The 12,433-nt window shown below is 45.9% G+C and overlaps 1 protein-coding gene and 1 pseudogene across 1 annotated transcript in view; both read right to left on the bottom strand.

The window, feature by feature from the left end:
- Nucleotides 1-12,433, bottom strand: part of Fgd4 (FYVE, RhoGEF and PH domain containing 4) — a 209,940-nt gene that overhangs the window by 184,352 nt on the left and 13,155 nt on the right. The gene's annotated exons all lie outside the window — the stretch shown is intronic.
- The window catches only part of LOC134477277 (small ribosomal subunit protein eS8-like), a 44,910-nt pseudogene extending 32,477 nt beyond the window's left edge, over nucleotides 1-12,433 (bottom strand).

Below are 12,433 nucleotides of genomic sequence, written 5' to 3'. Positions count from 1 at the left end.
CCCACAGGTAAAAACATTCACCACCATAGTTTAGAACAAAAGAACACACATGCACACTTAATTAGATGAGGCTAACCCAAAAATGAGGCAACTGAGCACTAAAGAAATATAGACAAGATTTCAGTTACCCTTTCACAGCCTCACTGAAAGTGCCGGAAGCAAACCAGTCCTTCTAGACCTGCCACCTTTTAAACACAATCCAGCCAAGCTGGAGGGCGCTTGCGTTCGAGTCAGGTATGGGGCCACAGCGCACTGGTGTGTGCAACCACGACCCATCAGCTTGCTATGGGATTTCATTTGAATGCTGTAGTGAAAAATATTTTTAAAAAGGAAGTTGTGTCACTGCCACACATTAACCATAACTCCATATTTATGTGCAGCCCCAGACAACACTCTTCCCTGAGAGTAACCTAGGTATATGTGGAAAGGTGGTGACAGCCAGGCTTCTCATTTTCAGGAAAACAGCCACAAATCTAGCAAAGAAAAAATTAGAATAAATCCTGATACCTGATTAGAATGTGATGGCCTAAGATCCAGATGAATGACTCACAATCTTTAGAACATCTGTGATGTACACATGTACACACATGTACAGACACAGATTCCTTCGCTGTGTGTGCCCCAAGACATCCAGCAGCCAGAACACGCTGAGAGCTTTGCGTGCACTTGGCTTCCAAATCTCCCTTTCTTACTTACTTTCTTTCTTCCTTTTTTCAGTGTCTTTTTGAGACAGGGTCTCAGGTCTTTCTGGCCTTGAGTTCACTTTGTAGCCCAGGCTGGTCTCAAATTTGCAATGATCCTCCTGCCTCAGCCTCCTGAGTGCTGGGATTACAGGCATGCACCACCATACCTGGCTCAAATCCTGCTTCCTAAATAGCTTTCCCCACTAAAAAACATCAGCAACTCTTGGAGAACTGCTGATTCTGGGGCAGGAGAGATCAAGATGAGCATTGAATGTCTTCTGCCCTCCAGAAATGTTCAAAGAATGAGGAAAATCTGGCAGAAGGGAACAGAAGCCAGCTTGGGAGGGGTCATAGAAAATGACTCCGTATGAACATACATAATACATTTATTGTGTGATGACAAACTAGGTATTTACATAGGTTCAAAGTTATTCTCCACAAAGTGCTTTGTAATTATAATAAAGAAATTTTACATTGAAGAAGTCCAGCACACACAACAACCTTTTATCTGTATCAGTAAGGGAACAAATAGAAGTCAGAAGCCACCTAGTGAGATGCAACTAAATGAACAGAGTATGGGTTTGATCACACTCATGTCAAAGGTGCCAGACCTGAACTTATCTAACAATGGAAGAACTACAGCTACTCCAAGGGGAGGATATCTACAAAACAGCTGGCCTCTCTGTTCAAAGTCTCAAGGTCACCAAAGTTGAGAAAGGACTATGGATCTGTCCCAAACCAACACACACAACAACTAGAAACACTGGTTAATTCTGAACTGGATCCTTTTTGCCATAAAGAGCATTATTGGGGCACACAGTAAAAATTAAATGGAATCTCAGAATTCAGTTGATGGTGATAATGCTAATTTTCTAATTTTGATGATTGTATTATGGCCAAGTATGTGAATGACTTTTTTTAAATGAGCTAAATATTTAGAAATGATGGAACTTTCAGTGGGCACCTTACTAGCAAAACTAATGAGGAAAAAATGTTCTATGTACTATATTTGCAAGTTTTCTGTATACCTGAAATTTGTACAATGTGTTTTTCAATGAAAAAAACATTAGATAGTTCTAACTCTAATTCCTGTTGCATATTGGGTATAATTACGCCAAGCAAATTACTTGGCTCTAATTTTTTAATTTCAAGACTACAAATGGAAACAGACAAAGAGTATCAGGAAGACACAATTATATAAAGATACCACATTCATCACACTTGCTGGGAGATGCAAACGCACCCCTGTATCACTTAGCTTTTGAAGTGTTCCTTTTGTGTCGGGAGCTGTCTCAGGCCTGAAGGTGTCCCCAGGTTTACCTGGGATCTTCACCCAGCCTACTTGGTGGCCAGGACCTCTCCTGTCCATTCCTTCCCTTTCCTGCCCTGCTGAACACACACACATCCCAAGACCAAGTCCCAGTACCTTCTCCTCTGTGTCCAGCAGCTCTGCAGATGATGACCAGCACCCAGCTCCCCATTCCCATCTGTTCCTGTGCATACCCACAGCCCACTGCTGCCAGAAGCATCACCACCAATTTTGATGATTTTGATCCCTCTTCTTTAAATGAGGATATGGACCCAAATCCATCTTTGCCACCAATATGCTTAGTGTGGGTTCTGCATTCCAGAGGCCTGAACCAGTGGAGTCCAGGGGCGAGGGCACCTTGGGCTAAGATTACAACCTGTTGACTTCATAGGGTCTGGGACATAACTCGAATTCACGTCTGTTTGCACCAATGTCCTTTCCCTCTGTGATGAGTGCAGTTGGTGGAATTATTCCCCCTCCCTGCCACAAACACAGAAACCCACTGTGAAAACACACATCTTTGCCCCTAACTACACTTTTAGCTTTCTCTAAATGCATGTGTGCCTGCAGCATGATAGGCACGGTGCTGGCAGCAGAGGAGCCACCAGTAGAAGCAGAGGCAGGGTACTAGGGAAGGGACCGCATGCTGGGTGTTCACAAGCTGGCCCAACCAAGTGTCTCACCAGATTCAACAGGTGCCTACTTAACAGGTGAAAAGTGAGTCATACAGGTCACCAACGGCTCCGCTCAACAGAACAAATCACAGAGTGACCAGGCACAAGCATACTAGGCCCCTCTTTCACTTGCACATTTGTCTTTCAGGTGTGTCAGGATATGTCCTACAGCATAATGGCCTAAGTATCACAATGTTTCACCCTAGGTTCTGAATGTAAAGTTTAAAGGGAAAGAAAAAGTTGTAACTCTGTGCAAGTAAATGATTAACTTCAATAAGATTCTGTTTCAGCCATTCAACCACACCCAAAAACGCTTTGTGAGAAATATATAAGTGGTTCTCAAAGATGATCAGGTCTAGCAAGAAACTAACAAGGGACCAGGGCAGAACCAATTCTCCCAGCACCCTCTTTAAAGTGAGACGTGTGAGACTCACCCACTAGACTCAGGACAGGGCAACAACACAACAGATCACTACAAAGAGGGAAGGCTTTTAAGGCTCTGCGGTCTGTTGGGAGACAGAGACTCATCTTACTGCTTACCAGCCCAGTTATTTAAATACAGGATGACCAAAAAATTGTATATTTTCCCATTAATTTTTGTAAAACAATATATCAGAAAGTATAAAGATGACAATGTTATCAAATCTACTCAATATAAGAATCAGCTGGTTGAAATGACACCTACTCAGGCAATGCTCGGGATAATCAGTGCATAAATAAACATGCTGCCTGAGTGGTCCTGGGGTAAACTAAGAGGTCACTGCTGTTTTTCCTTCCCCTTCCCCCTTCTATCCCCTCCCTTTCCATTCTTTTCTAGTAGGGCAGGGATGCACCCAGCCCAGGGCCTCCTGTGCCAGGCAGGCACTCCACCCCAGAGCCACCTCCCAGCCCGACCCTCCTCACTAGGATATCTCCAGATCAGAAACCAGCCCCACGCTGTGATGCTATTGGGAAGAACCACACCAAGCCACCCTGGGGGACCAGGACCAGGTTGCTCACCGCCAGCCCATCCGAGTCCACTGCATTGCAGGCACCATCCTAGGCACATTGCACCTTGCTGGTCCTGCTGCCGCTGCCAGACTCCAAGAGTCCACTTGGTGGACTCTTGGCACAACACTTTCTCCCTCCAGTGACAATAACCAATGCTTGGTCTCCCCACAGATATCCTTGCTGCCCAAGGGTCCAAACTGTGGTACTGGGCACTTCAGGAAGCCGCAGAAAACCCAGATCCTCTTTCCAGAAGTGATCTGAGACCTAGTTGCACTCCATCCCTGCGGGCAGAGCTTCATCCTGGGGCAGACGGGGAGAAGGAATGTGCTTGTCCCTGAAGCCCAGTTCTCAGGAGGCATCTTAGCTGTGGGCCTGGCTAACTCTCCTCGTGTCACATGCAGACTGTACTCCTTTATTCCAGTGTGGTTTTTATTGTCACTTTCCTCCCCAATAGGTCGTGACACCTGACACCCACAACTGAGAGGAAGAGAGGTTCGCTTGGCTCAGTTTGCAGAGGCTTCCTTCTTCTGCAGTCGGCTAGACTGTCTGGGCAGAGAGAGGACAGCTGCTCACTCTTGGTGTCCCGGAAGAGGGAGGTCAGAGAGGAGCAGAAAGGAAGCTAAACACACCCTAAGGGTCACAGCCCTAGGCACTGGCCTCTTGCGAGCTGACCCTACCTCTCAAGGCAAATCAGCTCCAAGCCAGGCAATCCACTCGAGAAGCCCCACCCAGAAGAGGAGGCTCTTGGGGGACACACAGATCTACAGCACAGCAACGCTACTCCTGCAGCACTGCTCTCCGCTCCCCCAAAGCATGCAACCCTGCAGCTTTCCTGTTTGTTTGGGGCTTCACTTCTGATGGCTCCTCTGTATGGGAAACTCATTCAATAAACCTTCATGCACTTCTGCTGGGAATCTTTTATTATTGGTGTCTTAGTCCAGTCAAGCTGCTGTGACAGAACCCCTTGGGCTGAGATCCAATGACCAGCAGGTTTCCTTGCAGTTCTGGATAGCAGAAGTCCAAGGTCAAGGCGTGGCAGGTTCCTCACTGGGAAGAACCCACGTGTCACTCAGGGAGGCCACTTTCCAGCTGAGCCTTCACAGAGCCATAGAGCAGCGAACCCCTTTGACCCACCCACCTAGCTCCCATCCACCTCCCACCTATGGGGTGCAGGGGACTGGGGGCACTGATATTGCTTTCAAGGCCTGAAGATTGAAACTTTTTGAATTTCTGCATGAAATTCATATGTTACCTAGAAAAATTCAAGGAACAAGGATTTAAAGAGAACACATCTATGTTCCGTGGTTCCGGGCGGTCAGGAATGGCTCACTGAGCACTGGAGGGTTAACATAACACTGCTGGGAGCCCAAGGGCACACAGGGGAATCGCATTTCAGGGGTGCAGTGAACTCTCAGGCCACAGATGACAGGAGCTGATGTTTTGCAATGAGTGATACAGAGACACAGGGCTGTGCTGTCACCCACAGAGCCTACACCAGAGAATACAGCAGACCCAGGGCTGCGACATGGTTTTTCACAGGGTCCCTTGTTGTGCTAGTTTTGCATCACTGGAGATAAACCAGGGACCTTCACACTGAGCGACATTGCCAGCCCTACCTTCTTTCTTCCCTTCCTCTCTTTCAAGGCAGAGTCTCACTGAATCACCCAGGCTGGGCTCAAATTTGCAATCCTGCCTCAGCCACTCAGAGGGCTGGTGTTATGGGTGGGTGTCATCGTGTAGGACGGCAAATTAGTGAGCTCCAGCCCAGCAGAGGTGACTTACAGACTTACAGAGACCCTGTCTCAAGAGGGGGTGGGGGCTGGGTATGTAACTCTGAAGGAGGTCGTCCCTGGCTTCAATCCCGGGTACCACCAAAAAGGGGAAAACAAAGGGGTGCGGCCTGGGGGACACCCCTGTGAATTAATGCTGTTCTGAAGGAGGGGGTCACTCACTGGAATGATACTTCCTGCACAGCACTCAGCAGAAAAGAGCACATCTCGTTAACCTGGCAGGAGCCCAGACTATGCTCTTGGACTCCTCCCACACTAGGAGCTGAAGAAACCACTTTTCTCTCCCAGACATTGGATATTTTGTTACAGCAATCATGTTCAGTGCTCACAGAAACAAGTCGCAGCCTGGTCCGATGTGCACCTGGATAATGCTCCGTGACAAGAATCATGTAAGTCAAGGTCAAATTTCCTCCAAGGCTATCATGTGCCACAGAAACCGCAAATTGAAACAAGAAAATCTCAACACAGGCTCTTAGAGGTGTGATGAATGTGATGACTTCTTACAGAGCTGTGTGATGGACACTGCGTTCCACAGACATAGCAGAGACCATCTGCTGGGCACCTAATCCTTTTCTAACAAATTCTTCCCCAGGGAGGTACAGCCTCTCCTCGTCCTCAAGGACCTTCGGACTCCTTCATCCTGAGTCAGCTCATTGCCTTGTGTTCTTTTCACAGCCAAGCGGGGAGGCAGGCACCCAGAGCCTTGCACCCAGAGAGCTAGAAGAGGTGCTGTTTGCACATGAACTGAGCCACGCTCCTCCAGTTCAAGTCACTAAGAGTCTGTGAACAATGTGCCCATGAGTCAGTCACCATTTCAAATGTATTTGTTCCATAACCTGGTTGGAAACATTTAAATTCTTACATGTTGGCAACCTTGCCCACAAAAACAGAGTCAAATATACATTTATATATTTATATATTCACATTCTCTGGGCAGTGGGGCTGGGGTCGGGTTGGGGGAATATTGAAGATAGAACCCACAACCTTCACCCCTAACCTTTTTATTTTGAAATTTTGAAATGAGTTACTTCCTCTACCCTTTCTGTTTTTTTATTTTGACATAGAGTCTTGCTAAATCACTAAATTTCCCAAACTGAGTTTGAATTTGGGATCTTCCTGCCTCAGCCTCCCCAAGTGCTGGGATTACAGGTGTGTGCCACCATACCCCACTCCTATATACACACATATTCTTTTTTTTAAAGTTGTAACTAGCCTTTATTGAGCATTGAATATGTACATATACTTAAGTATATATTACTGCAGTCACTCCTCACAACATTATGAAGTAAGCACTTTCATTCTCCTGATTTTACAAATGAGGAGCCATTGGGAATTCACTGACCCACATCTGTACAAAGGCAGAGGAGGACCTGAACCCAGGCCCACCTAACTACTGAGCCAGTTCTCTCACCCACTTTCATCCCAGTTTTAAGAAACAAAGCCAGTCTTTTTAGAAAAAGCTTGCTCTCATTTAGCATTATGCTTGATCATTGCAAAAAATCTTGTTGTGTACTCCGACTTATGTACTGCACATCAATAAAATTTGGCCAAAACCCCTGATGGTGCACGTCAGTGCTGATTTCCGCAATGCAGTAACTCTGACCCTTGTTCCAAGCTGATGACGTTGTAAGGTTCATTGTCTCCGAGAGCCCCACTCATAGCCAGGCAGTTACAGGAAGCTCGCCGGGAAGAGGCCAGAGCCTGTCTGGAACCACATCACTCCCAGGCAGAACTGACCTCCCTGAAGAAGACAGGCTAATTACAGCTCGTTTTGAAAAGGCCAGACGTTTCCAAGGATCCTAAGACATGGTTTCAGCCTACACATTCAAAATTATTGTCACGTGCAGGAAGTTTACCCGTCCAGATGAGGAGGAGCACTGTTTTCAATGCTCCAGTTGTAAAAGCTGTCTGCACGGAGACAATGACTGCTCACCTGAGCCTCCCCGGTCAGTTACAGGTGGCCAGAGTTCACAGAGGATGGAAGCAGGTTGTGCAAGCCCTGCTGAATGCATTACCATGAGATTCTCCTCCTCTCTGTAAGGGGAGATGAAGCCATAGGATTTCATATTGTTACAGGCAGCTGAGTTGGTTAGAAATATTACAGGCAGTCAGACAGGGCTGAGCCCTCAGAGAAGCCAGTGCAGAAGACCAGATAACTTGCAACCTTGGAGGCGACAGGCACCTCCTGCTGTGGGCCAGATCTCAAGACAAAAGGCAAAACAAATGCAATCACACCATATGTATAAATATTGGGATTGATATTCTAAGTAGGCATGGATCACCTTAAGGAAGCCAGGAGTCACTACCCAACCCCCTACAGAAAGAGTCACTGCTCTTTAAGCATGCCTGCTTGCTACATGACTCACTTCCCCATTTGTTCCAGACTTAATCAATTTTACCTGAGCAATTAGTCTTATTGGTTGAACACAGTTCTGTTCCACTTTATGCCCACCTGACGGAGTTCCCATGTTTTCCCCATCTTGGACCCATCTCACTTGATGGTTTTGCTCTATAGAAGTCCCGAGAAAAGACAGTCTTTGGTAACCCACTCAGGACCCCTCCTGTCTCTCTCTCAGACAGAAGCTTTCTTTCTCTCAATAAATACATTCTGCTCTTAAACTCCATCGTTCCTAAAATTCATTCTTTGATTTTAGAGAACACAAACTCCTACCAGACATATATTACTGGTTGGGGGTTTCATTCCCCTATATCAATATCAAAGAAAAGGACAGGAAAGGGACAGAGGACCCAGCTTGCTGTATAGCCAAAGAGGATATCTGACCCCTTGTTTGGCCCAAGGTTTTTAAATTATCTTCTGCCTCTGACCCATGTTAGAAAACTTCAAAGATATTCACAGTGACATGACTAATTTCAATGGCAATAAGTAGTGGAGACTTTGTTACACAGAACAGACCTGTGAAAGCCATAGTGGCTGTACTTTTTTGAGGGGAGGAGGTGGTGCAGTGAGCTATAACCCCAGGCTCCTTTTTAAAAAGTTTTATTTTGAGACAGAGTCTCACTAAGTTATCAAATTGCTCAGGTTGGGCTCAAACGGTGATCTTTCTGCCTCAGCCTCCCAGAATCCTGTGTTTATAGGTGTGCATTATCACAACAGGTCTAGGCAATGCGCTCCTAAATGAAGATGGCCTCAGACTTATGGAGATCCCCTGCTTCAGCCTTTTAAATGCTGGGATTATGGATGTGCACTACTATGCATCCAATTTAAAGGAATCCTACCCTGTAAAAAATAAGAAACCAAATCCAGCCTTGTCTGCACTGTGAATTAGGGAACCTGGAATACATAGCAAGATCCTGTTTCCAAAAAAAAAAAAAAACCAAAGAATTACAATTTGCTTTAACTGAGCACAGATTCTAAAGTAGCATCATCAGTACAAGCAGCATCACTAAGCAATGAAATTCAATTGTTCCTTTTCCCTTCAGTGCCCCCCATAAAAACAATAATCTAATCAATTTGTATTCTGATGTATCCTGCAAACCTTTTTGTATTAGTACCCAGTGAGAGTCCTCACTGAAACCTTACTGGATGGGAAAAAAAAAGTTTTCACAAACACTAAATGCACCGTGACTCTCTTAGGTGTTGTAGAAACAAGATGAATACTGCCCAGGGCTCTTTACAAAAGCCCGATTTCAAACCCTTCCAGATCCTAGCAGACAGCCCTCGGAGCTGCCCTAGCCTCCAAAGGGAGGAGGGAGGAGATGGCTCGGGGTTCTTTCTTGAACACTGTGTCATCATCTTCCAGTTTTTACATTTTCTGCTGCCAGACAATACCACCCAATTCAGGGCCATTCTTTAAAGTGGGACATCTTGGAGACCAAAATATTGAAGGAACGACAAACAAAACTGTATTTAATTTTTGCCCAATGATACCTACTTACTGAAAACCCTTTACACACTTCAGAAAGTGTCCCCCTAGGGTACCACACACAACCCCTGGAAGGCTGTGGCTCACACACACACACACACACACACACACACACACAATCTTCTCTCAGACCTGCAGACCTGTGTGCACACACCAGATAGGGCAGGGAGGGGGCGATGATGACACATAGGACAGAGCCAGAGAGTGGCACAGCGAGAGATGGGGGGGGGGGGGATACAGAGGTTTCCAGCTCTCAGGGCCAACAGGTGGGGGAAGGCCAGAAAGCACAGTTAAGTGAAAGCTCAGAGATGAGCTCAATTTTCTTAAAAATTAAAAGATTTCTCAGACACACAAGGTTAAATATCACATGGTTTCTCCTACGTCAGAAAGCAAAGTATACACAATTTAAAGAGCAAAAGGACAGACAACAGGAAATAGGGCAGCAGACTGCAGGCTGGAAGGCGAAGTAAAGGACTGAGGTCCACCACGGGTATGCAGCACCTCTCCAAAATGAATGATTATGCAGAGTAAACGTGTACTAGTGAAAGTAAATAAAAATGAAAAGGTTGCAAGAGTTTGAAATTTCAAATGATTCCAGGTTTTCCAGTCCATAAGAAGGGTTGTGCCAATTGACATAAGTGGAAAGAGAAAATATTAAAAGGAAAAAAAAATTAAGTGAAATTATTTTCTTATTCTATCTCAGGGGAGTGCGTTTTTGGATAAAGGAAAATAGTGAGATATAAACTTGTCCAAAATTCCATGCAAAAATTGATTTTCTTTCCTTTTGCAGAATCAGGTATTGAAGCCAGGGCCTCTGCACGGAGCCACAGTACCAGCCCTCCCTCACCAATGCCACTTTTTATTTTGTTTCTATGTTGAGGCAGGGTCTTGCTAAGTTACCCAGGCAGGGCCCCAACATGCAAGCCTCCTGCCTCAGCCTCCTAAAGTGCTGGGATTACAGGGGGACGCCACCACTTCCAGCTAGCAAAACCCATTTTCTTTTCTTTTTTTCTTTTTATCAGTACCGGGGATCGAACTCCTGACTGCCTCTTGCAAGGCAGGCGCTTATGCCACTGAGCTAAATCCCCAGCCCCCTCAAAACCCATTTTCTGATTGAGCCACTATAGCATTTTGCAAACACAGATTGTCTTTGTAACTAAAAACAGTGAGAACAAAAAAGCCTCCTTTCAGATGAAAAAGTATAAATTGCAGCAAGACTCAGAATTTCTGCCAGAAATGGACAATTAACAAAGATCTAAAGGAATGAACACTCTGAAATCAGAGCTTTTCATGCAGTGGAGAAATTTCTAGAAACAGCTGCCACAAGGACAGCAGGAGGCAGAGGGACAGCGACTACTCGCTGGCCAGCTTGCTGGCGCTGCTGTGCCATTCCCCATGCCCACGGCGGAAGAGGGGGGTACAAGTCCTCAATTTCCACTCCTTGTCTCCCAATGCCCGCTATGTTGCTAAAGCAAGTCTCTCAAATTAACAGAAACAGCTGGGCAGGTCCTCAGTGCCAACACTCAGAACCGGCATCCGTTCTCCATAAAAATGAGCCAGTGCTGGGCACCATGCAGCCTAAGAACAATGCCAGCCAATGCCCACGTCCTCCCACTTCCTGTAGACCCCTTCTCCTCTCACTGTTCACAGTCAGCGCCTGAGTCCACCAGCTTCTATGAGGAGCTACAGGTGGGTTCTCATCAGCAGCCTCCTCAGGCCCCGGGGCCTGCAACGTGGGCTTCCACGCAGACAGCGTCTCTGGGTGATGATATGTCAACCCAACTTTTTATCACACTGGAGTGCTTAAAGAGTTGGCAGCTATGCACTAATTCTCTTGGAAAAATTAATGGAGTTTTGCCAACATACACTACAACATTGATAATATTACTCCTGTCCACACATACTAGTACAGATGCATCCATTGCAATTGTGTTTTTTAAAAAGGGAGAAAGAAGAATGCAAGTTAACCTGTTTTTGCAGGACATCTAAAACTGTTTTTCTGGGTTTGTTTGTTTATTTGGGGTTTTTTTGTTTTGTTTTGTTTGTCTTTTTGAGACAGGGTCTCACATGCAGTTAAGGTTGGTCTTTGAGCTCACTTTGTAACCCGGGCTGGTCTCAAACTCGCAAAGATCCTCCTGTCTCAGTCTCCTGAATGCTGGGATTACAGGGGTGCACCACCAGGCCTGGCCAGGATTCTTAAAAATAACACTATTAGCATGACTTTGAAGTTTAGCAGACAATTATCTGCTGATGCTGTCGCTAGCCAGGTTCTCAGGCAGCAGTAGCACACTGAGGGAAGAGAGAGCATTCCAAAGATTTCAGTTACTGGCAAAGATTGTGAAGCTAAGCATCTCTGTCTGCAAAATCTTTTCCTTGGAAATGTTACTGGTTTTCCTTGGAAATACCCTTTTTTCTACCTCTGATTAACTACAGTAGACCAGGAAGTCATCTTGTAGACTTAAGATGACACTAGGGAAAAAAATACCTGGGGAAATATTTTTTGCACTACTAAAGATCTGCCAGTACCCTTTATGTTCAGAGAAACTGGCAATAAGACATTTGTGGGAGCCCAGCGAGGCAGCTCAGAGAGAAAGCAGACCTGGCAAGCAGACACCGTGGTGTGGGGGCGGCGGTGGGGCTGGGTGGAGGCAGGGTGTCAGTGGAGCGCCGTGGGTGCAGCGGGTGGACAGCATGAGTGTTTAAACCTTGGCGCCGCCATCCATAGCCGTGTGGACCTGAACCATTCATTTCGCCCGTCTGGTGTTCTCGTTCCTCCTCTGTTCCACAGAAATAGTTCACACCTGTGGTAATTAGGCAAGTTCATACAGGTAATGCCTTGAGGAAGCGTCTGAATTACCAAAGTGCTCGAGGAATGACAGCTGCTATTATTGGGATTCAGGATTGTAATTAAGAAGGCTGAGGAAGCAACAGGAGAGGGAAAACAATATTCACACATAGTTTGGTGTTTAGAGGAACTGGTGTGGGGACTGTTGGTCAGTTTTCTCAGTTATGTGATCTGGAACCATATTTAATAATCTATAGTTTCAGGGCTGGGGATTTAGCTCAGAGGCATAAGCACCTGCCTTGCAAGCACCTGTGGTCA

This window comes from Cavia porcellus, unplaced genomic scaffold (genome assembly GCF_034190915.1).
Source record: "Cavia porcellus strain 051 isolate PalLab524CR breed Dunkin Hartley unplaced genomic scaffold, mCavPor4.1 scaffold_8, whole genome shotgun sequence".
Taxonomy (NCBI): Eukaryota; Metazoa; Chordata; class Mammalia; order Rodentia; family Caviidae; genus Cavia; species Cavia porcellus.
The sequence above is the reverse complement of the archived record's forward strand: the minus strand, read 5'-3'. Positions and strand labels throughout refer to the sequence as shown.